Source organism: Opisthocomus hoazin, chromosome 4 (genome assembly GCF_030867145.1).
Source record: "Opisthocomus hoazin isolate bOpiHoa1 chromosome 4, bOpiHoa1.hap1, whole genome shotgun sequence".
NCBI lineage: Eukaryota > Metazoa > Chordata > Aves > Opisthocomiformes > Opisthocomidae > Opisthocomus > Opisthocomus hoazin.
Genome location: NC_134417.1, coordinates 53,779,707 through 53,803,341, shown reverse-complemented (window position 1 = coordinate 53,803,341; position 23,635 = coordinate 53,779,707). Strand labels below are relative to the sequence as shown.

The window sequence follows — 23,635 nt, the reverse complement described above, 5'->3', positions numbered from 1 at the left end:
TAAAATGCGTAGCGTGTGAATACGCCGTGTCTGAAAGGCAAGTGGCACCGCCAGCCAAAGAAAAGGTGAATTACTGGGCAGGCAGACACAGAGCCAGGATATTGAGGGTAGAAACTTTTAAAGGCACCAAGAACCCCGCACCAAACCACGCACACAAACTCGAAGCAGCAGCGAGAGTGGGCAAGCGGGGAGGCCAGCGCCTGTTCCGCGGTACGCAACATAGCGCGGCCTCTGAACAGAGAAAAGGCGAATCAGTACATCTGCGAAGAGCAGAATTCTCGCTACGCATATGTTACTTACAATAAAAGAAGGGGAACGCGTCACGACTGGGTAAAGAAACAAGCTGAAGTTTTACCGAAATAAGTGCAAACAGCATACAGGGCATGCAGGAAAAAAGCAAATGGTCATAGGGCGAAAGATATGAAATATTTATCCTATTCAGCAACGCACAAAACAGATTATAATCTCAGAAAGCAAAGAAACGCGACGCTGGAAAATGAGCACGCGGTTACATAACACCGTTTTTTCAGAGGGGAGCAAGTGGAGGTGGAACGCATAGGAAACATGAAAAGTTGTACCTGAGTTGCATGTCCTGAAAAAGGTTACTAAGATTGTTACCGAGAGTGCTGAAAAGTAAAAAAAACAAACCCAAGAAACACGTTTCGCGAAGAAAAACAAGGGAAAATGTAGATGACATCTTCCATAACATATGATCAAGGGATAACTGTCTAGCAGGTTGTTTATTTAGAAACCAGTCTTTTTCCCTCTAAAAAAAATAGAGAAAAAAAGAATTATTATTTCCCCATACGTTTTAATAGTTGGAGGAAAAATCGTGTTAGCTAGTTGATTTCAAACTTTGCAGGCACAATGGAAAATATCAATATTGTATCATTTTTCACCCTTCTCAGGAAAGCCTGACACAGTAAACTTTAGCAGTGGGCAAGACTGACCGCTAAAGCAGAAAATCGTGAAGGATGAGGGAGTTGCAGCTGGCAGAAAGCTGCCTGCAGCGCGATGGAGGAACAGGACAGTGAAGATAATTTGAGAGATGCAGAGCAGATATCTTACAATATGATTTGGAACAAGATGTGGGACTAAAACACCACCTAGTAAAAATGATTACTAGATACAACAATAACAACAAAAAAAGAAGATTAAAATCTGTGCTAAAACAACTTTTGCTTTGGTGTTCACAAGCCATTCCCTTCATGGTCAAAAAACCCTTAAAATATTCAGGTTAAAACAAAGTGATTAATCTGAAAAGCAGAGACAGTGAATTAAAGGAGCAGGGAGATAACAATCTGATAATACAAGAGCACAGAAGGCCTAATAATGATATTATTATGCGCACTAACCAAACACTGACAAACAAATATTCTGTTAATTATATAATCATGCATACGCTTCCTATGCTTGAGGTAAACGATTGTGGAAAATAACTCTCTTCTTGAAGCTGCATATATGTAGTAAACCTTATAAACTCCCTGCAACATGGATTAATCTAATTCCTGTACATCACTTATGCCTGGTAAAGTATTTACTACAGACTTGGAAGGCTGAGCGTGGAACTCGCTTTGACTAGAAAGCGTGAATTACTGAAGGCTGCTACGTCCTGACGTAGAGACAACAATCAGATTTCTCTTATCAATACCAAACTACTTGGAATAAATTCAAGATAAAGATATCTGATATTCATTTGACCTATTCCAATTTGCACTTCACTGTGTCAACTTTGATATTAAAATGTTCCACTAGAATAAAGATATTTATAATAAAAGCATATATAAACAACAGAAGATGAATAGATATTGTCATGGATACATATGCAGGCAATCATTTAAACATAAGGCAATAGTAACATCACATTTGTCATAGCTGCTAGTCAACATACAGCAGACAAATATATGCTTAATAAAGCTTACTAATCCTTAATAAAGTTGTTGCACTGTGTTTATATAAACGTATTTTGCACTAGGTTGTGTTGAAATAAGACAAATACTTTAAAAGTTGGACTGCATTTTTTCAACCCCACGGTGAATTAACTCTCGAGCAGCACTCTCAGTAGCTGCAAAACAAAACGAATTCTCCAGTGTAGCGCGCTGCCTTGGTGCCTCCTAAGGTCTCTATTCCAATCTTTTCTTGTTCAAAATAAATTAGGAAATACGGGCCCAAATCTTGAGGCTTGGCTCTTGTGCAACACAAACAGAAATGACCTGGCAGCAGAGCAAAACCAGCATGGCTGCGTATTCTCTTTTATCAGATTTCTTTGGGGAGGTCAGGCTGATTGGGTTTTACACGTACGTACTTCTGGCAACTCTGCGGCCATTTGGGTAACTCGTGAGCACCAGCCCGGGCTGGAGGTGATGCAGAGCTGTGCGGCGGCAGCGGGACTGCCGGGAAGCTCACTTGGGTGGGGAATTCAGTGTGTTTTCCCCGCTGCAAGGGGTGATGGGTGCACATTTAGGGATAGTGGTAACTGCTGGGCAGAAAGGCGATGAAAATACCAGCCCGTGGCTTTCTGAAGCTAGACATCTAGGGCCAAAAAGGTGGATGGCTCCTGGCGGGCTCCTGCCTAATTGCTGCATGGGTTAGACAGAAGGGTGGGTTAAGGGGAAGGATGGGCCCTGCTGTCCTTCCCCACATCTCGCCGTGCAAGCCTCGGCACAGCCACCGCTGCGCTGCGGAGGCAGTCCTGCAGCCCTACAAGTTCTGCACCTCTGATTGAAGGTGTTTTCCAGTCTCCTCAGACTGACTTCCCCTCCGTCTTGCCCTGAACAACAACAGTCGCCTGACGCCACTCAAACACTTTAACCGACCTGACTGCGGCGATCTCAATTTACATACGACCCAAGAATCTGAAGCGCACTGATGTGAATCACAGCATTCTGCGACATCCCCCACGCTGAACTCAAAAGTTACATACCAACCTAGATTTTTTTGACTGCAACCTGCCCCAGCCTGGATAGGATGCCTGTCAAAAAGCAAAAGTGCTATGAAATGAAATTCATAGCACTGAGAGGCATCGCACACAAGCTGTCGTCCCCTCTCACATTTTGCATGAGCAATTTCTGCTCGGTTGTGTTCTCTCACACACGATGTCCTGAAACAGTTACGTAAAATGAATATTTAACTTGCAATAGTCAGCTGTATTGAACTGCACTTAATTGCTTATTAAGTGAAGTAAATTATCCTTACCTTATTCGTCAGAGGTGAAAAACCTACATATATGACTACATGTAGTGCATTTATTAGTTTACGGACCCCAAATCCCTTGGAAAGTATCAGATATCTACACGGTCTCCCATGGCGCAGCATTTTGTAGTTGGATGTCTCAGCTAGCTTGCAGATATGTAAAATCATATACAAACAGACATCTCCCTATTGATTGCCTCTCTGACGAGGCTCGTTTACTCCTGCAAACATTTTCTGCAGTGTATTTCAATCACAGAATCTTCTTTTAAAAGAACAAGAATATGCAAAATATGATTTTGGATAAAACAAGTTACTTTTAGTCAAACTACTGCACCATTTTGCCTAAGTCCCTTTCATAGCTGTATGCCTGTTTTGAAGAAGATGCTTGTACAACTGAAGTAAAAACGTACATTTGCTGATGTGGCCCTAGCAGTTGTTTTGGTTCGCCCCTTGGTGCCAAATGAGTCACAGAGAGGCAAAATGCTGGGAGAAAATTATGGAGTAACACCCAACAAAAGTGTTTGGCATGATGAAGTGAAGGGTGAACATGACTGCTCAGGAGAATAGAGAGCCTTTCACCTCTGGCTGCCATGAGAAATCCTAGCTGGTTGAAACTGTAATAGACAGGTGTCCACTTTCCCATAAAAGATACCAGCGATGAATATTAACGGATTAATCACATAAATCTTACTCTGTAGTTGCACAATCTCTATGTGCTACGTGGACAAGAAGAGTTCACTTCCCAAGTGTATCAGCATTGCGAACTTCCACAAACACTATGTATATGTTATTTAATATAAGCCTATATTTTTATGACTATGGATTTCAGAACTACTTCAGATAAAAAGATTCAACTTAAAAAAAGAAAAGCATTTTGTGGACCATATCCTCTTCCATCCGTAACAGTAGACTAGATCCTTGATGAGTCATGCTCGTAATATCCAAGTGGCAGCTACAGCCAACTGCTTCCACAAAAAAGAACAAACAAACTAAAAAACGTAATAGAACTCTATATAATAGTATTTAATGCAGTTAGGCAGCTGGAAGAAAGGAGGAAATCTGGCATCTTAGGATCAGCCAAGTTATCTATGTCCCAAGTGTAAGTTCAGCAGGTCACTAATTTCACAGTTCTCTCCCCAGAGGTATAATTTTTAGGCCTATCGTGAAGATTTTAAATGTGGGACATGGGGAGATGAAAAAAGATTTCCTGATGAAGCCCTGATGGTGACAGCATTAGATAACTCCTAGGCATAAGACGGGTATATAATCGCTACCTGAGAGAAGAGTCAGTTGATGCGCAGATATTTTAGCGTTTTTTCTGATTAGAAGCTCTATTAATTTAATAGTATGTAAAGCATGATCCCTGGACACAGAAATCAGTAGAGTTTCAGCTATTTTTACTTCTTAAAAGAAAAGTAACACCAAGTTATCTCCAAAGTGTTTTGCAGCGTTGACTGATTCCACTTCTCTTCCCTTTCCTGACTCCTTCCAACCAGTGCATTTCCTTCCAAATTAAAAAAAAAAAAAAAAAAAAAAAGATGCTTTTAGGAATACAGTCGTTTAATCCAACAGTTCTGGGTGAAGATGAATTTCACATAGCCCAGGCAAAGCTGCACATTATGGCAGAAAACAGTCTGAACCTTTGTGGTTAGCACTACAGAAGGATTATTCAAGCATTATTAGCTAGAGTTTAGATGCTGGCGCAGTTGAGCTCAAACTGCAGTGACTTGTTACACAGGAATACTTCATCAATGGGACAATCGTCTTTTTCTTTGACCTGTTAGTATGAATAAAATCTACTGATGAAAACTGAAAACATGGAAGAGTTTAAGTCTAAGGAAATGGTTAGAACTGATTGATGACTTGAACTATGTCAAACTTTCATTATGAAACCCAAAACCACATGAAATGTCCTGTTTCCAGTTTCACTGTTAACTCAGAACCCTGCCCAGGTTCTGCTACACGTTTTCTAAGGTTCAAAACCTTTTAAGTAAAACTCTGCATCTAAATATGGCCAAATTTGGTAGGAGTCAATATTCGTTGTGCATAAAATACATGCAAAATGTGTGGTTTTGGTGTAAAACAAATTGAAAGTTGGTGGTTTTGGCCGAATTCGCTTTGTCTTCTAGGGCTGGTTCCAGCCTCCAACTCAGATGATTCCACAATAAGAAACACTAAATGAATGAGCATTTCACAGTTCTTTTCAGGAACAATTAGCTGTTAATCTTCACAGTTCTTTTAAGGAACAAGGTACCTGTTAATATTCAGGCACTAAAACAAAAAAGGTTTAGCATATGCGGTGTCACTAAGATAAAGGTCATTTATACAGTTGTCACAGTATGTTTAGTTTAAACACAAAACGTAAGGCAAAACCAAGTAACTTCAAAATGTTACTCCAAGTACCCTGTAAATGTTCAAAATACTTGTCCTGATGTAGAAAAAAGGGGGGAAAAAAAGGGAGAAACTAACAAAAATGTATTCAAGTATTTAACGTATTTATTTCCTAAACCAACTACACTTCTAGATTTCCGGCTAAGTGGCTACACTGGAAACGAACTGAGATGGAGAGCAGCGGCTGGGAACCCACTGGCATAAGATATTTTTAGGGAAAAATGAGGTTAATGTTTATGATAGCTCATTTATACTCATGCAAGCACTAGTAGGAAATGTCACAATAAGTGTGTAAAAATTATTTCCTGCATTAAACACAAAAATTTTGGGGAGAAGTTTGTATTTTATGTTGAGATAATAATAGCTGAGTAAGAAGAAACTGAGGCATGCACATGAAGTTTCCTAGCAGAGCTTCAGCTGTGATAAACGAAAAAACATTTCAAACAAATTATTTTCACAGCCTCTGTGTTCATTTCCTTAGGCACTCTTTTCTATATCATTGGTTTCTGGCAGGTTATACTACAAACTCCTTCCTGTATTATATTTTTTCTTCAGAAATGACGGTAAGATGCTCACGAGAAATTCTGAAATATTCTGCTCATGAAAAAGATGCAGTGCATTCTCTCAACTCATTTTTCTTTTATAGGTATAGATGGAAAATCTCTCTGTGCCACATCTGAAAATGTGCAGCTTCAAAGGTGGGTGGAGCCAGGTGAAGAAATGCTCCAAATTAATCCGGTCATAGAAAAGTAATGTCCGCATCAACTTACCCCCGTGTTTCTGAAACTAGGGACACCTTCAAATATAAGCATCTCCCAGTATACTGCCATGAATGAACGACACAAAAAAACTGTCATCTCATATCCAAGACCATGCTTAAAGCGCTTTCAGATTTTTTTTTGTGTGTGTGTGCAAAGAGGGAGAAAACATACTGAGCTCTTCTTAATACCAATGGGCTGTTGCTGTGGGCGTATCACAACGGGTTGTCGTCTTTTCTTGCCTGATTTAGGTCTGTGAAAATCTTTCCATGACCAAAAGAAATATTATGCCCAGTCCATACTGAACTTTTTAATAAGAAGCAGTAAAGCAATCTGCTTCATTGTCAAATGATTGAAAGAAATTTAATTACTGCCTTTGGAGGGAACGCTTATATAAGTATCACGATCACAAGAACGTGCGTCTATGCATATATGAATACACACGCGCAGCCACAGTCCACCCTGTTGCTTTAATGTCGTAACACTACAGGCCATGAGCAGCTGAAGGCAGAAGTGAACTCATACAATTTAAAATACTGTGCCGACACAATTTTAAGGTTAAATGACATTGTGTAATTTCTTAGAAGATTAAATGCTGGCTTTATCACAGGACAATTTAGCCCTAGAAAAGGCAGGCAATATAGAAACGCCAGCAAACAAACAAATTAAAAATAGTAAGTTAGAAACACGGGAAAATGAGTTTGTGCCACACTGAAAATACCAAAAGCAAACAAAAAAACCCAAACCCAAGAAGCAAAAAACACAAAGATGCATGAAAAGCAGTATGCTATGTTAGATGTTTATCTATACATAAGAGACAGGTGTCACAAAAACAAAACAAAAAAACCACCAAGCTAAAGAGAAACTTTAACTCACCAGTTTCCATCTGTTATATCTGAATTCATGCATAATTGATTATCCATGACTGGTAAGTTCTTTTTTTTCACTAGCCTAACACAGTTTTCTAAACATTATGTGTTAAATCACCACCAAAGTAAAGGGTGTTTGAGAAACCGTAAGGGCAGAATAAAAATTTTTTAATGGAAAATAACATGTCAGTTAATAATAGAGCTGACCTATGTTTAAGAGGGAAATTTTAATCATGTGCATATTAAATATTAATAACCTATTCTGTTATTGTTATAATAAGGTTAAGTAAGCTTCTCCATGCTTAAGAAAGAGAAAAAGTAGGAATATGTAACAGTGAAAAAAAGCGCTGAGAAGCAGAGACATAAGGAAAATGTGTCAACAATAAACAAGAGGAAATGAGAAAGAAGGAAAAGATGAAGGTGGAAACTAATCTCTATGTGTCATTATGACTGCCAGAGTACTGGCAAAGAAGCAGCATCCTTTTATTTCAATTTTAATCATTTCTGAATTTTAATACCCTGCTCCTTTTGTAATTCTCCTGGCATTCCCTATATGCATCCATCCCAGCCAAAACACCAGTGTAAATTAAATGGCACGCAACCACACCACTGATGTAGTTCTCCCAGTAGAACCAACTGAGTGACCAAAAAGCAGAGAAGGTATGACTACTTTGTGTCCCCGTAGACCACTGGCCAATTAAGTGACTTAATGTTCTTCAATTCCTTTAATTTTGAAAAGAAGGGCAGTGGTTAGGTAACCCAGCAATATAAAGCCATTAAAAAAAAAATAAAGCAAGCCAGTAGTAATACAATAATCAGTGACCATCAGGGCCTGGAAAAATGAGTTTGCTCTCACTGGCACTAAGGAGCATCACATGATTATTTAATTACAGCTCTAATTTTTGTCTCATGGATGGCAACATATCAACAATTAATAGGGCAAATAGAGGAGACTGCATTTTTAAAGAGACAGAACCTATATGAAATACTGCTTGAAAATGCAATTTATCAGACAATATAATGCCTCTCAAGGCATGTCTGTCATCATGCCACACATTAAAAATTCTACTGGTTCAATTTTCTTGCATGGTATCTTATAAAATTTTTTCTGGAATGCTTAGAAAATAAAAACTACACCTGTTAGGATACACCAGTACCCTAAATGTCATTTTAAGTGGCAATGCAGAAGTCAGTTTCCCGTAGGACATACAGTCCAGGAAAGCAAGGAGTGGAACCACAAGGTTCAAATATAAAAATGTTATTATAAACTTATTACATCCTTTATCTTAAAAAGATTATAGCAAAATTCTTCAGGAATGGCCCAAAAGGATTACGGTATTCAGCAAGTCAAGTGCAGAAAAAAAAAAGAAGAAAGTCAATAAAACAGTCAATGGAACAGAGATTGATTTTGATTGATTAATTTTACTGTGCGATTTTCTTACAAAGCATACTGAAACTAGGGGCTCAACACCAATATTGTACCATTCCTGCACAATACTGCTAGTTAAGAAAGGAAAAACAAAACCGAGACAGGACATACAGATGATCGTTTGACAAGCTCTGCTCTAAAACGGTTGGATGCAGTTCTCATTGTGCCTCGTCCAGCAATGACCACAGTGCAAAAGATGGGGAACTGTGGGAAGTTCGGTATGTGAAGGAGCACCTTTCACAAGCTGCATGATTACAGGAATCTGCAAAGGTACCAAAAGAAAAACTCTGACCTATGCACCTGATCTTTCCTGCAAAGGTACTCACTTTTCCGTGGCAGCGTGTGGGCTAAGTTACGAATCCTGTAAATTTACATTATCCAGAACATGTTTCAGACAATATTCGATATCTGACATGGGAAAGCCAAGCTCCAAATTTCCTCTGACCATTAAGCTGTACGTGTGAAAAACCTACCAAACTACTCTTAGATTTTTTTAATCTTACTTCTCAATGTACAACTTCAACACGCTTTTTTTTTTGGTATTCTAAAATCCATCCTTTAAACAGGCAAAGATATGCTGAGTTTGGGCCCTTGCACAGCAGAAAACCTGCTGCTAAACAACAATTCAAGTATTACTGCAAAAAGAAGTGTAACTACAGAAGAAATACTGTTAGAATAAATGCCCCATTCCTCACGAAAATTGTGTAAAATTAAGTTGTTTTCATTGCAGACATGAACCTTCTGGATGGGAGATCTTAATCTGTAACCTTAGAAAGAAAGCTGGCAAGCAAGAGCTTGTGTGATAAAGTATATATCTTTCTTTTTATGCACTGGTTACTATACAGATAACATGTCTCACAAAGACTGTAATTAAATGTCTAGTGCAGAAGTAACGCTAAAAAGCATACAGTATTATTATATTACAATGAATCCTTAGAAGCTGAAACTGTCATTTTTTAAATTTTAAGATGCCTTTAATTATTCTTGAGATTTCTTACAAGGAAGCCCACCTATGATGAAAAGAGTTAAGGATTTAAAATCTTTCTGATACAGCTCTCCATAAAAATATTAATTTCATCTTTGATTATAAACATTTTAAAACTCACTGTGCAATTTCTCTCCACTTCATTTTTTGCCTTTGGTTCTTCTGTGAGTTTGCATGCACACTCACTCTCTTGCTCAATCTCTCCCCTCCTTTCTTTCTGTCTCTTATTTAACGCATTAGAATTGGGAATACAGGGCGTGTGTGATACTTAGAATTTTTATCCTGTTCATTGCAAATGTTTTTAATTACCTGGCTGTTACAAACAGACATATATTCTAAGTGCAGTTACTGAAAAGGAAATACCTTTGTCATGCCTTTGCATGTGGGTTTGAGTTCAGAGCAGCAATTCTTTGCACTTGTGCTGTACAATGTTTTTCCACTCTAGGACTGATTTGCAAATATAAAGAATTAATTAATCCTTCAATGTTCTATGAAACATATATATTACTAATTTTATAGCTGGGTAAATAAATCAGGGGCATATTAAGGCCGCGTTTATAGAGGGATCGTGTGCTGCAGCTTCCTCCTCTTTCATATGAAGTTGCGAGTGCTGAGCATTTTCAGAATTGGGCTTGCGGCATTAAGGATTGCAAACACGGCACGGTCAGTTATTTACCCGCTATCACACGTTTTTGTCAGGGCTGAAATCAGAACTGGGACTCCAGACACCAGAAAAGTTTATGGGACAATCCTCCAGGTAAAAATGATCTGAGTGCATCACCACTTCTTCTAGCGAGCGGCAAGTGGAACGACACACAAATGATTGCTGCTGGGCAAATAAATCCTGTCAGAGCAGGATCCTGGGAAGATGAGATGCACTCGAGGTTTAAAGCACCTCCCTCATCTCCTCAGGTCATATCATGTCATAATGTGCCAAGGGAAAGAGATCGAGCAGATAGTCTCTGGGAGTTATGCAAGGCCAGCACAGCTGATAGATGTGGCTCGTCCTGATGTTCTGCACCCAGGTGCAGCTGGGGTGATGGAGGTCCACCTGCAGGCGAGCAGACTCTTCTGCCCGTCCACCCTGCAGTTCATAACACAAGAGCATGAGGTGGCGAGGGCTAACTCTTGTCAACCTGCAGCTGCAGAGACGTGTTTCCAATGATGCTTTACAACAGCTCAGAGAGAGGAGCTGGCCTACGCTCCGGTGAAAGGAAGCCGCTTTACAGCCCGTCCTGATCCCAGTGTACACAAACACACACAATCTCACAGGAAAATTGATCTCCAAAGAGATCGCTGTGTATCGGTATTCTAAGTAAGTAGCTAAAAGGTGACCTTGGCATAAATACCAAGTGTTAGCGTGTCCCTCGGCCCGTCTGAACACCTAACACTGACCCCCTACCAGAACGGTAAAAGCAAAGGTCTACCAACCTCTGCAGGATTACAGCAGCGTGCATGGGAGGAAAGTCAGGCCCAGCAAGTTTAAAATTCAGATGGTGCCTGAGGTATGTTACTATGCTCTACTACAGTACTCTACTATTACTGTGCCATTCCTACTACACTGCACCAGACTACAGAGATTAAGGGTAAATTACAGCTGGTACAGGGCACGGGGACCAGTTCAGAGCATAAGAACAAGATCAGTGCTGGCAAGTCTCTTCAAATTAATCTCTGTCAAGATTTATACCTACCGAGACCATTGCAGTGCAGAAACCATTAGGAAGCCGACATTTGCAAAACAAAACGGGTATCAAGTAAGTCATGAAGTGTTGGTGATAACTGTGGTAAGCTTAGATGCCACGGGATGGCAAATGTTCGCAAACACCTACATTTTTGAAGGGAACATTATAGTATATCCTTTTTGAAGTAACAGTTACAAGTTGTGGTTGGGGCTGTTGAGAGTTCTTGATACCGCTCACATGGGAACTGACATACAGGCTAACTTAACGTCAACTGTAGTAATTTCAGAATCAGTTAAAAACGGACCTCTCAGGCAGAGGTTGTTCACGGAACTCTCCAGCAGAGGATTTAGGGAAGCTTTCTGCAAACTGTGAGTTATTCCGACCACGGTCGTCTTCAGTTCAAATGCCAGCTACTCGGACGCATTAGCCCAAGATGAAAAGTACCATAACAGGGTTTTCTGACATGGACTTTATCAAGTTGCAAAATTTCAGTATAACAAGCAATAAGAACTGTAAGTTACTCTTTAACCGACAAACTGTTGTACTTTTTTTTTTTTTTTTTAGAATCAGTAGCAACTTTGTGACAACTAAAGTTTAAAAAATGCACTTGATTGCATAGTGACAGATTTGCAGAACATTTTTCATCACACACACATATGTGCTTTCAGTTATTAATAAAATGCTTCTGCCCTTAATCTGCCGTTGCCTGAATATACAATTTCAGTGACTTGGATAAGCAAATACTGTTAAGGAATTCTGTTTTCCCTGTTCAAGATGCAATTCAAATACACCAAGTAAAACTGAATACTATGTCTTTAAAACTGGCTTCTGCATGCCACAGAAAGGAATACCGAGTCACTTTTCTACGAAGTTCCTCTCACAGTGGAATGATAACAAAACTTTGTTTTCTTGCTCACCCTCCCTCCCCCTTCCTTTTTTTCTCTTTTTAAACAAGGAAGAGCCAGCTGCCCTGGATAACACCACAGGTAGATATTAAAATGGAGACAGCCATTATTTAGTGGCGACAGGAATATAAATACATGCACTAACCTATAAACTGGTGTTTACTTCAGGAAAGTAAGTCATATTTTTCCTCTGATTGCTGTGCTGTCAGTTTAATGCAGCGTAAATAAACAGTAGGTGCATGATAGCTTTAAGTAGAAAGTGTTCATTCCACAAGAGGAGCAGATTACTGAAGCCTGATGCCTATAATGGCAAAAGCAGAACTTCCATTTTACCTGAAAATATAGCCTCCTGTGCTAAGAGACTTGTGGCTTTTCTACTAAATTAATTTGTCAGAATTCTACAAAAAATATTATGTACTCAAAGAGCTTAACCAAAAACATTCATTTTTGCAGCCCTCAACTTGAACCATTTGAAAAAACAAAAGCCAGTCACTCCTCTGTAATTTCATCATCCCATTGCTCTAAATGAAAGCTTTATATAATCAACCTAATACAACAGAAAATAAAATGATATATAGAATTGCCTATACTTTGAGTTATTTTGTTCTTATAAATATATTCCCTGACTGAAAGTAAAAAAAATCCCCTTTGGAAAAAGCAATGATTTCTAAGAAGATTGTATATACACTCTACATCTATTAACATAAATTATAAGAAAGTAAAATGTTCCAGATGTGTTTAAACTGTTGTAGAAGGAAAGTTTGTGGCTTCTTTGGATATATGTTAAATATATCGAGAGAGCGCAGTGGTAGTTATATACAAGCAGGCAATAAAACCCTTCAGTACTATCTATGTTAAAATAGCGTAGTTCCTAGAAATATGACTAAAACATTTCAGAAGCCATATTTCCCCCAGTTTTAATTCAGAAATCTACCTTTAATATATTTTTTCTATATATTGTGAACTATTTTATTAATAAAATAGTCTCAATGATTTTTTTTTTCCCCAAAAAACAGCTGGAAACCTTAAGAAGGACTTTAAATTTGTCTGGCAATGCTTAGACTGAAAAATAGGTGACTATAAAAAGGTGACAATGCTTCAAAAAATTGAGTAGCTGATACAATTAAAAGCTTTGGGGTTTTATTTCCAAGAACACCAGAACATCATCTTCTCAACCGCAGTCGCAGGCGTCTAAACCCCTCTCCACCCCAAACCTGAAATGTGGGATGGGTTCGTGCTTATCCAGGACTTTCCTACTCTGAAGAGGCTCCTGCGCTGAAGGGGCGGACGTGGCCGCGTTCCCGACAGGAGGGGAGGTGGTGGTGATGCCCCTGGGGTGCTGGCAGGACTGCAGGCAGGGCTGCAGGCAGGGCTGGCGCTGCCTGCCCTGCCTTGGGAAGCACAGCAGCCGAGGGCAGGTGCTCACCAGCTGACCCGCTCACTGGGCCTATGCTGCAAACCGAAAAGGTGCCCCGCTCCTGTCCAACCCCGGGGCCAGGGTGGCTGACCCTCTCTGCCCCTCGTTGTGCCGAAGTGGTGCGTCCCATCAGCGAGCCACACACCGGCCCTCTCTGCTTTACAGTCCTTCCTCGGGAGCGCGCAGCAGCAGCAGGACAGGATTCATGCGTATCGCTGAAATAGCAGGAGGGGAGAAACTGCGGGAGTTACTCGCCTAGTCAAAGTATGAAGAACAAAGAATATAAAAAGGAAACGGCCAGTTTTTCAAAGTGCATGCACAAAAAGCATTCCATTTAAATGCTTTTTGTTGCAGTAAACTCTTTTGCATACAAAGGACTTATTTATTACATATTTGAACTTGTGGGAAAAAGGGAAGGAATGCACCGATTCCTGAAATAACTCCATGGTCTTTTTGGAGACTTCGCTCTTCTGTGCACTTGTTCTGCTCAGAACAGTTTTATTCCAGGGACGGAGGAATTCCTCGGAGTCAGTTGTTTCTTTTCCACTAGCTGCTTGTATTCAGGAGTGGGCACACATAGCATACTAGCCAGTGATTTTAATTTATCTTCTATTGCCTTACTATGTGTGTGTGCTCTCTGTTTAGATGCATGCTTATACGTGAACACGTTACATTTCCTTGCCTGCTTGTTTTGTTACCTACTCTACGTTCTTACACATTTCTTGAAAATGACTTGAAAAGCAAGGTACTGCCAATAACAATCTCACATAGAAAATGAACTAGAAAATATGTGCGTGTACAAATATTTTAAAGAGCATACAGGAATATGGGACTAAAAAGAGCACTCTAAAATTCTACAAATAGTGCTGCAGAGTAATTAGAAGATACAAATTGCAGAGAACATCCTACATTCACGTCTTTACACTCTACGCTTACTGTTTCAAGTTGTTTTTGAATAGTGCGCCTGATTTGACACATTTCTATCCGGTGATTGTGTTAAACGCTTGAAGAGATAGTGAAATATCCAGGCACTCCTTGTGCTAACTACAGCTGAAATTTTGCACTTATTGTAACCTTTTCTAACAATGTGAGAAAAACAGAGTAAATATATTAAATTTGTTTCACAACAGATGCTTAGGTTGTTAATATTTAAGATGCCTATTCATGCTATTCCTGTCTGCACATTTGTCAAAAATGTAAGCTTGAATGCTAATGTTTGCCAGCAGTCTACAGCAGACAAATATACGAATGCACCGTACCAAAATGATACCAAGTAGAAATGAGGGACTGCCGCTAACTCCCGCCCCAGCAGCTCGGGCCGGGATGAAGGGGTCTCACGCCCCGGACTCTCCGGATCTCCATTTGTCAATTATTTTCGCAGAAGCGCTGCGCTCGGCTGGACTGACTAAAGCCAGCCGAGAGCTCTCGTCGGTTTAAACTCATCTCAGCTTCGGAGCCGGTGCAAAGTATTTCATCAAACTTGGGTTTTTACGAAGTTTCTCCCGCCGTGAGCGAAGCCTGGGGACGGGCGGGGGGAAACTCCGGGGCGGGCAGGTGCCCGGGCAGGATCGCTCCCCCGGGCACCGAGCGGAGACGGCGACAAAAAAGGCGACGGAGTGAGCAGAAACCTCGGGTGGCGGCTTCGGAGACGGAGCGGAAAAACCAATACCCCCCCACCCCCGCCCCAAAATCCCGGAGCGCAGGGGCGAGCTCCCGGCACCACTCCCCGTGACAGCGGCGGCGCGGACGCGGTCGCGCCGCGGACCGGCGGGACGGGGGGGTCGCGGACGGGGACGTGCCACCCACCGCCCCCGGCAACCCCCGCCCCTCCTCCCGCGCCCCCCGCGCCCGCTCCGACCCCCGCCGTCGGGGCTGCGGCCGCCCCGCGCCCGCCGCTGCCGGGAGGCGCGCGGGGACGGGGAAGAAGTTTGCCAAACTTTGAGGGTTTGGGGTTTTTTTCCCCCCCTCCCCCTCTGCCCCCACCCCGCTCCCCCCCGCCTCAGCGGCGGCGGGCAGGGCAGCGGCGCGGCGGCAGGTGCGAGCCCGCCCCAGCCGGGAGGCTCCGCCAGCGCCGAGCTGAGCCCCCCTCCCCGCACCCCCGCCCGGCCCGGCCCCTCGGCAAACCCCCGCGGCGGGCGCCCCCGTCCCGGCCCCGCGTCCCCCCCCCTCCCCGTCCCCGTCCCCGTCCCCGAGGGGCGACGCCGAAGGAGCGGGACCGACTCACTCATGGGAGCGCGGCGGGCGAGGCCGGCGACACCTCCGGCTTCCGAGGCGCCGGCGAAGTTAATTGCGCCGAAGTTCAAGTTGTCTTTTCACCCATCAGGAGTGGGCGTTTAAAGGAAGGAGAGCGAGGAGGAGGAGGGGGGGGGAGGGGGAGGGGGGAGAGCCTTTCTCGCTCTCGCTCGCTCGCTCGCGCACACACACACACGCACACGCGTGCACGCGCGCACACGCACACACACACGCACACGCCCGCCCCGCTCCCGAGCTGCCTCAGCAAGGAGGAGCCCGCACGGAAAACACCCGGGCGGCAGCGAGGTACCGGCGTGGGGCAGCCCTGCCGCTGTCTGTCCGTCTGCCTGTCCGTCCGTCCGTCTGTCTGTCTGCCTGTGCCCGCGCCCGCCGCCTCGTACGGCCCCTGCGGGCGGGGAGCTGCGCGCTGCCCCCGGGGAGAGGGCGGCGGGGCCGTCGGGGCAGCGCGGTGGCTGCGGCGGGGGGGGCTGCGCGGGGGCATCTCCGCGCCCGCTGCCTCCTGCCTGTGCGTGCGGCGGCGGAGGGGGGGGGGGGGGGGGACGGGGACCGAGCGGCGGCTGAAGGGGGGTTGGGGGGGGCACCGAGCGGCGGCTGAAGGGGGGGGACGTGGGGGGGGGGGGGGGCACCGAGCGGCGGCGGGAGCGCGGCGGCTGCGCGTGTGTGCGCGGCGTCTCCTCCGCTCCGCTCCGCCCGCTCCCGGCCCCGCGCGGCGGCGGGGCTGACCCGGTGGCAGTGCCGGGGGACCAAGGGGGGGGGGTGGGGGGGTGGTAGCCATCCCTGCCCTCCGCCCCCCCCGCCCTGCGAGAGGGGCCAGCACCCCCCTCCGCCCCCGCCTTGCGTTCGGCGGGCACCGCGGCCGCCTCCCCGCTCCCTCCCCCCCCTTCCCTCCGTCCTTTCCCCGCTCCTTTACCCCCCCCGCCCCTCCCGGGCCAGCGGCGAGCTCCGGCAGCTGGGGCCGCGGCTCCGGGGGCATCCCCCGGGGGTCGCTGCCTGCCGCCGCCCGTCGGGGCCGGAGCGCGGCCGGGTCCCGCCGCGCATCGCCCCGGTCCTCCCGCCCGGTGCTTCACCTGGCTCGGCGGTAACGCTGTCTGAGGGCTGCCTTTATTCCTGTAACTTCTCCGCGGGGAGGGACGTGTTCTCTCTCCTTTTGTTTTTAAGATCTTCTCTCCCATCTTCGCGGAGGCAGGACCTGGACGCGGAGTAAACCTGACGATGAGCGCAGGTTTCCCTGAAAGCCGAGGCTGTTTCTTCTTCCCCAGAAGACCGAGAAGAGAGGGGACCCTGGATGTCAGCCCCGTCTCCCTTTTTTTTATTTGTTTTGACTCTGAGGCAGGTTTCCGCGTTTAGGTCCGGGGACTGACAGCTACAATTCCTGTGGGCATCTTTGCACGTCTCGGAAACAAGACCAAGACCACGAATATGATATGTCACCGCTTTTCCTAGTTAACCAGTGGTACAGTACGCCCTTCTTCAAATTGCTGTGAGAAAGTGCAACCTCGTAGCACAGTTATTGAATAATCATTAATCCGTGGAGGATACGCAAGCCCAAAGGTTAATAATAGGAATAACAATTAATAATATTGACCTTGCCGGTGGGGAGATTTTTTTTGTCATGGTTATTAAAAGGCGCTCCTATGCACAGTGGTGTAAATTTGGACCCGATATGTGGAGTAGCAAATTACTGCAGCAACACCAGAAATTAATTTGGCCCATTATCTCCATGTTATCAGGCCTCTGACTTTTGCTCCCTTTAAAACGTATCATCTACTACTGTCTCATTTTAAATAGAAATGCTAAGTCTTTAATCAATTCTGACATTTCCACTAGAAAATAACATCTAGCTGTCTTACATAGATAAAAATTTATTTGCCTGCAGCTGATTTGTTGTAGTGCTTTGGACCTATTCATTTCTCAGAGAGGACTTAGCTTTTTATGGTCTTTAGGTACCAGGGGGTAATAACTAGAAAGTTAGTACAAAGGGGGCATTCTCACTTTTACAATTCCAACTACCTGCTGCCTAGAGCTGCCCCCTTGCTCAGCTACTCAGAGTAGCTGACTGACTAACCGGCGTCCTTCTGTCGTCAAAGACCGGTCTCCTTTATTTGTATCACTCTTCTGGCTGGCTGGTCAGTGTATCCTAATAATAATCACGTTTCATGTCTCAGAAATCTAATAATCGAGTTACTCATTCTTATAAATTGCAGCTAAGTTATTTGGGTTAGTCGCGTTATCCCCACTTTAAAGGCAGGGAAACTGAAACAGGAAAATGAACACATTTGCCTGAGGCCAGACACAGATTTAAGAGTAGTTCCAGGACTGGAACTGAATTTAGACCAAGCTCTGTCTTCATGATCCTCAAATGCATTATGGAAAATGCTTCTTTAGAAAACAAATTTAATATAAACCTTATTTTCCATCAATTTAGTATCTTATTCAAAATACACACCTTTTTTTTTAGATCCCATTTCTTTTTCGAAATACAAGATTTATCCACCTCTTTAAAAAATGTGGTGATATCTTTCAACTACATAGGGCAGTTTACTTTGGAAACAAGAAACATTTAATCTGAGGTTGTGAGCTGTAATGGGAACAGAATTGCTCGTTATTAGGTTACTGTAAACAATGTGCAGTGGATGTTATGGTGTAGTTACACGCCAACAAAATGTAATGCGAAGCCCGGCATTAGGGTGGATGAGGTGCTGTTGCTTACCTCCTGTGCACCGGTTTTCACCATGGTGCTCCTTCAGCGCTTTCAGCACCAAAATACTTCGGGTGGGTCTAAACGCTGAAAAACACGCGGGGCAACTATATACTCTGTTTGAGAGTTAGGATTTATACCATTAAGCAGTGAGTTTTACCAAGTGGTGTCATTCACGACGATGAAGCAAGAAGTGTATTGCCTGCCCTTCAGCTGCGGCGTGTCATCAAAGCAGCATTAGGGTATGACTGAGCGCAGATGGCATGCCTAAAAAGCAGGTGTACAATGCAACTTTCCTATTACTGACACGTAGTATTTCCTCTTCCTCAATGTCCACCCCCAGATGTTTGCTTGCCCAGCCTTCTGCAAGAACAATAGAAAGTCCTGCTCATCCTGCTCATCCCTGATGGCTGGAATTGTACAGTCAAAACCCTACACAGAGTGTGTTCACACAAATTTTTATGTATTTATGCCAACAGCTCCACTCTGAGCTTTTTTAGAGTCCTGATTTGAGAGAAGTGGGTGCAGATCTCATTCAAATAATCATTCTCCCATACCATTAGCATTACCTGCCAAAAATGAAAGTGGCATATGAATCACAATATGCCACGCATGAATTTGTGGATTTAGAGCCTGCCAAGGAACACCAGAAATCCACAAGATTTCAAAGTCCCATGAGTTTTAGGGACTTCGAACAATGCGTAAAAGTACATTTATCCAAATACCATCTTACTGATGACCCACCCTACAAGGATTACAGACATACCTGATTCAAGTTAAGGACAATATTAACTGAAAATATTTCTGTCCACATCTTTCTCTTTCAAGTGAGGTAGTGAAAGTGGCGAATCTGCAAACCAAAACTATGTCAGAGGCCCTTCCTGAGGTGCCCCTTACTGAAGTGCTACTTTGACATAATGATGTGGAAATACACTTTTGTGTGAGAAAAGCTATCAGATCCTCTGGCAAATATCACAGATGCTTTCCAGTTCCTTTCAGATGCATAAATATTTTTATGTTTAGACATGAGTAGAAAGGGGTGGGAAGCAAAACAGAGCAAGGAGTGGAGTGGGGTTAAAAGCATCCACGTAGATACAGGATCAAAACAAATATATGTACGTTATTCTTCTGTATCTGATGTTAGCTGGGTCTTGAAATGGAATGTTCATTATTAAGAAGAAACGCTGCATGAACATGTGAGAGTTATTTTGACCCACGGTTGACAGAGAAGGCCATCTTCCGCCTGAAATTACAGATGATCAACAGAACTCTCAGTAATGCTCAGACACTTCTGTCATTCCTAAGTAATATGTACCTTATCAAGTATGATTTATTTCCAGTTTGTAGTATATGGCTAATGCTGTAACAGTGAAAAACACTACATGCCACCCAGCACTTCTTACAATTGCTTGCTTTCTTCACGGTTTTCTTTAAGCTAAGCACATCAGAAACTGAATATAGTGTTTGAGTCATTTTTCCCCTCTTAACATACAAAACCAGCAGCCTAAGTTTTGTCATCTATTTATATGTTAGTAACTGTGAAACATAGCAAAAAAACCTGATTACTAGCATGGTCTTCACATAGCTGTCTCAGCAGGTTGATGAAATGTTAAGACTTGGTTTGAGTAACTGTGTTCCAACCAGTATTAGCGTTATCTGTTGTCAGTGAAAATGGCAGTGAACACATACAACCATGCTGGAGTGGCCTTCTGTGCGTATTTTAAATACAATTGGCCATTGCAAGTGGAAGAAAAGAAGGTTATCAGGAGTAGTCAGCATGGATTCACCAAGGGGAAATCATGCCTGACCAATCTGATAGCTTTCTACGATGACATGACTGGCTGGGTAGACGAAGGGAGAGCCGTGGATGTTGTCTACCTTGACTTCAGCAAGGCTTTCGACACAGTCTCCCATGATATCCTCCTAGGGAAGCTGAGGAAGTGTGGGCTGGATGAGTGGTCGGTGAAGTGGATAGAGAACTGGCTGAATGGCAGAACTCAGAGGGTTGTCATCAGCGGCGCTGAGTCTAGTTGGAGGCTGGTAACAAGTGGTGTCCCTCAGGGGTCAGTACTGGGCCCAGTCTTGTTTAACTTCTTCATCAACGACCTGGATGAAGAGTTAGAATGTACCCTCAACAAGTTTGCTGATGACACCAAACTGGGAGGTGTGGTAGATACACCAGAAGGCTGTGCTGCCATTCAGCGTGACCTGGATAGGCTGGAAAGCTGGGCAGAGAGGAACCTGATGAGGTTCAACAAAGGCAAATGCAGGGTCCTGCACCTGGGGAGGAACAACCTCATGCACCAGTACAGGCTTGGGGTGGACCTGCTGGAGAGCAGCTCTGCAGAGAGGGACCTGGGCGTCCTGGTGGACGACAGGTTAACCATGAGCCAGCAGTGTGCCCTGGCTGCCAAGAAAGCCAATGGGATCCTGGGGTGCATCAAGAAGAGTGTGGCCAGCAGGACGAGGGAGGTTCTCATTCCCCTCTACACTGCCCTGGTGAGGCCTCATTTGGAGTACTGTGTCCAGTTCTGGGCTCCCCACTTCAAGAAAGATGAAGAGCTACTGCAGAGAGTCCAGCGGAGGGCTACGAGGATGGTGAGGGGACTGGAGCATCTCCCCTACGAGGAGAGGTTGAGGGAACTGGGCTTGTTCAGCCTGAAGAAGAGAAGGCTGTGAGGGGACCTTATAAATGCCTACAAATATCTGAAGGGTGGGTGTCAGGAGGATGGGGCCAAGCTCTTTTCAGTGGTGCCCAGTGACAGCACAAGGGGCAATGGGCACAAACTGAGGCACAGGAAGTTCCGTCTGAACATGAGGAAGAACTTCTTCCCTGTGAGGGTGACGGAGCACTGGAACAGGCTGCCCAGGGAGGTTGTGGAGTCTCCTTCTCTGGAGATATTCAAGACCCGCCTGGACAAGGTCCTGTGCAGCCTGCTGTAGGTGACCCTGCTTCGGCAGGAGGGTTGGACTAGATGACCCACAGAGGTCCCTTCCAACCCCTACTATTCTGTGATTCTGTGATTCTGTGATTATCAGCTGTACCATAACCTTGTCTGATGTTTCATCTCGCTGGTGTCTCAGTGGAAGACACTCAGGTGACTTTTTCTGAATGTGGCTGCTGCTTTCAGTGTATCTCTGCAGTCTTTTGGTTATTCTGCTCTTTGTTGGTTAGACACCAATCTCCTGAGCTTAGGTCTATGCTACCTCACTACCTGAATGTCCCTCCCAAAAATGTGTTGACTGAAATGGGCGTCATGTCAATAATAATTAATTAATCTGTCCGTCTGCAGGCTGGCTTAAGGTTCCTCGAATCATTCATTGAAGGTCCATGTTTCCAGGCCCTGATGCTAATGCAGTACCTCGGTCCATTCAGCTTCTCTCCAAGACAGTAACTACTTTCTGCTCCACACCTCTGTTACAGGAGATCTTTTGATTACCTAAAAAAGTGAACTGCTTCCTGTAGGTTTCCCCTTAAAACTTCTGCTTTATGGAAGAGAAGATCCACTTGGTGCAGGTGCATCAATGACATCAAACTCACTTCTGTTTTGCCTGACTGCCCTCTCCATCTTCTGTCAGTCTAAAATCATCATTTTTGAAAGTACTGAAGGAGTTGTACAAATATTTGTGTGAACTACTTTTCCTGCATATTGCTGGCTCTTCTTTTCTCCTTCCCCTTGGTGTCTGGTTCGTCTAGGCTGCTTTTAAAAATTCTGTTGCCTCTAGTGAGGGACTGCCAGATTATACCAGTGAAGAGAAACCAGGTGACTGTCTACTTTTACAAATATAGGTTGTGTATAATAAATTCAGGTTTTACATCTATGCAAATTAAATCATCATATGATTCTGACTACATGCATTTTTTATCAAATATGGCATATATTTCACAAATTATATTTAACTTATAGTCATGTTGCTATTCTGAATACCTAACTAGGAGTTACAAGGTGTGCCAATAGATCTTAGTAAATAAGCTTATGAAAACAGGAGAAATAGGAGACAATCGCCTTTTTTTCTTGTCTTCCTGGTAAGTCCAGTGGCAAGGCTTTTCCTGGTATAGGCAATAATATAAACACCTCACCACTGAGCTGTTTAGAGACACAAGTACATCTTGTTATTAAAAATGTGGAGACTTTGTAAAGGCCTAAACAGAACATGCCTAAAATAAGGAAGTTTTAAAGCAATGTGTCTTTGGTCTGGAGTTTACCGCATCTAGTTGGTACGGCCTTCCGCTAATACTCCTGTCACAGAGCGGAAGACATTAGTCACAATGGCAAAAATAAATGTTTTACTTTGGCCAAATTATATTTTCACTTTAGGAATATTGTGAAGTGAAAATAGGATGTAGCACAATTCTTCCTTTGGGGTTTATCTGCAGACAGGGCAGTTGTACTGTAAAGCCCTAATCCTTGCAATATGATTCCCAGCTATAGGTGCACCATACTTTAAATAATCAATCTGTCAGCTGAGCTGTGACAAGGATTATGCTGTTAAGGTAACAACTCAATGCTTTCAATGTTAACTGTCCTTGGCAACTGCTGCTGGTTTTTTTCCTAAATAAAAAGGTGTTCTGCTGAGCACAAAGATGTCTCTGTCAATACTTGTGTTTCGGTCAATGAGTGGGTCTGGGCGGTGTGAAATGTGGGACTTGGGTGGAATTTAAGCATGTGAACAAGCAGGTGTGACTCAGAAAACCTCTGCTAAGCAGTTGCCTCAACCTGAAAGTACTACGTTGCCTCTCGTGGTTCATCCTTGGAGTTAGTTCCTTTTCCACCTGGGACTCCCGAGTGGCCTTTCAGGCATGCTCATGCCCAAGTCCTCTGGTCCCAGGACCACAACATTCCTACACCCAAGTGTCCTGGTCAGCTTGACCTCCTGGCCACTGCCGGATCACGCCCCAGACTCCCTGACACCGCTGGCTTCTTGACAAAATGCAGCAGGCTTGCAATGGTAATCATGGTACTTACTCCCAGGACTTTTTACATTTTTTTGTTTTATGGGTGTGTTGTGGGTACTGCACAACAATTTAACATAGTGAAGACAGAAATAATCCCAA

General features: G+C 43.8%; 1 protein-coding gene and 1 long non-coding RNA gene across 9 annotated transcripts in view; one reads left to right on the top strand and one right to left on the bottom strand.

Moving 5' to 3' along the window:
- The window catches only part of SATB1 (SATB homeobox 1), a 93,954-nt gene extending 76,878 nt beyond the window's left edge, over positions 1-17,076 (bottom strand). For 5 of the 6 annotated variants that reach the window (XM_075419041.1, XM_075419046.1, XM_075419048.1 and 2 more), the window contains exon 1: positions 15,853-16,050. The gene's annotated coding sequence lies outside the window, so the exon portion shown is untranslated. Of the gene's footprint in view, positions 1-15,852; positions 16,051-16,948 lie in introns of those variants that run through there. The other variant, XM_075419045.1, reaches the window with a different exon arrangement.
- Positions 16,053-23,177, top strand: LOC142361167 (uncharacterized). Of its 3 annotated transcripts, none has more exons than XR_012763745.1 (3): positions 16,053-16,166; positions 17,064-17,432; positions 21,873-23,177. It is a non-coding gene; the product is annotated as an uncharacterized LOC142361167 (long non-coding RNA). The 3 variants fall into 3 exon arrangements; XR_012763744.1 differs by having other exon boundaries at positions 17,040-17,432; XR_012763743.1 differs by having other exon boundaries at positions 16,055-16,166; positions 17,068-17,432.
- Positions 23,178-23,635: the final 458 nt, after the last annotated feature.